Genomic DNA, 2,182 nt, shown 5'->3' with positions numbered 1-2,182 from the left:
CATTTTTAACCCTTACCAGGACAGATCTCTGCTCGCGCTCTCTCTCTCTCTCTCTCTCTCTCTCTCTCTCTCTCTCTCTCTCCCTTTTCCCTTTTTTTGCATTTGACAGATGGAAGTTTTGCCTTGTTGGCGGCTCAAGATAATATTTGAGATGACTTCGGGCAGCAGCCTGGCTTCATTTCTTAGGTTAGCTTTAGCTGAAGACCATGCCAAGATGTTGTTGTTGTTTACATTTGTATACAGTGGCAATCCTGAAGTTGAGGCTCCAGTACTTTGGCCACCTCATGAGAAGAGAAGACTCCCTGGAAAAGACCCTGATGTTGGGAAAGATGGAGGGCACAAGGAGTCGGACACGACTGAATGACTGAAAAACAACACAGTGGCAATCAAAATGATTCAACCCCCCCCCCCATTGCAAATCAGGTTTATTATCCGAAGCAAATCTCTCTCTCTCTCTCTCTCTCTCTCCCTCAGTAGTATAAACACTGACAATTGGGAAACACTGGCCTGCAAGCGCTCCAGTCGGAGAACGTCGTCGTCGTCCAGTCGTTCAGTCGTGTCCGACTCTTCGTGACCCCATGGACCAGAGCACGCCAGGCACTCCTGTCTTCTACTGCCTCCCGCAGTTGGGCCAAACTCATGCCAGTCGCTTCGAGAACACTGTCCAATCATCTCATCCTCTGTCGTCCCCTTCTCCTTGTGCCCTCCATCTTTCCCAACAGTCGGAGAACAGCCTTTACCAAAGGTGTCATGAACTTTGAAGATGCTCGAGCTCAGGACGAAAGGGAGAAACGTAGATCTTACTCCTTGAAATTAGTTGCCAAAATTAAAGATCCCCACCTTCCCACAGCCATCTGTCTCCCCACTTCAGTCAGAGACTAAGCCTGTGCGTCGCTTCCCTTTGCTCTGCCCTTGTCATGCCTCTCCCAAGTCAGGGGGAGAGAGGAGTTTGTTGTATAAACACCGACAGCTGGGAAACACTGGCCTGCGAGCGCTCCAATTGGAGAACAGCCTTTATCAAAGGTGTCATGGGCTTTGAAGACACTCGAACTCAGGACGAAAGGGAGAAACTGCAGCCCGTAAACCTATGCCCACACTGTGGAAGGATGTGTGGATCCAGAATTGGCCTCCACATTCACTTACGGACTCACTGCTAAAACCATGTTTATGGAAGACGATCTTACTCGGCTACGAGTGATTGCCAAAGAAGAAAAAGAAAATTATCAAAATTTACAGACTTTCAGCTGTTTGCCATCAGCAAACCGAACAAAAGCAATTGAAGTAGCTTGGCACGATGGATGCTTCGAGTGGTTTCTCCAAATTCAGCTGCCAGAAGCTGCTGTCTGGCTATGGATCTTTTTTTGCAGCAAGTCATAGCAGGAAAAGGATGCTTGCCATGAAGCGGTCGAATAATAGTGAGACTGGAGAAGCCAGTATAAGTTGCTATTTCAGCCACCTGCTTCTTGTTCTTTGCCTGACTCCCCTTCTGCCAGGGCCACCGCCTGGGAACTGGTCTCTGCTCCTCATTCCCTCACCCAGTTCTCCATCTCCGGGGGGAGGACAGCCAGGAACTGCTCCAGGACCACCAGGTCCAAGATCTAAGCCTTGGTGTGTCACTCTGGCTTCAGCCACTAACGGCAGAGATGGTGGAGTCGGCTGCAAACCTCTCGGGGTCCCTCGGCCTCCTGGTACAGTGGAACCTTGGTTGTCAAACGCTTTGGAACAATTCAGAACCTGAACGCCAACAACCCGGAAGTGAATGCTTCCATTTTCAAGGTGTGTTTCTCCATTCCCCCCCCCTCCATTTTTAAATGGATTTTGCTGTCCGGCAATAGAGCCTCGGTTCTCAAATGTTTTCGGTTGTTGAACTGTCTTCCGGAACAGATTATGTTCAACAACCAAGGTTCCACTGTAGCGGAAATGCCTGAATCTCTGACATTGAGTATCTGAGCTGAGGGTTTGATTTAAATAAAGACATACCCTTCATTTAAATACTGGTTAAAAATTCAGTTTTAGTACAGACTCAGAAAACTTACTAACTTATTTACTGAGATCTTTGCGTCATTTTACATGATTTTCTGCAATTACCTTTAAACTCAAACAAATAGGGATTGCAATAGTCTCCTCTTACTGGGTGAGTTACATATTTTCTCTCGCATTAAGCAGAGCCTGTTAGATCATA

Source organism: Lacerta agilis, chromosome 2, assembly GCF_009819535.1.
Source record: "Lacerta agilis isolate rLacAgi1 chromosome 2, rLacAgi1.pri, whole genome shotgun sequence".
NCBI lineage: Eukaryota > Metazoa > Chordata > Lepidosauria > Squamata > Lacertidae > Lacerta > Lacerta agilis.
This window is presented reverse-complemented; position numbering follows the sequence as displayed.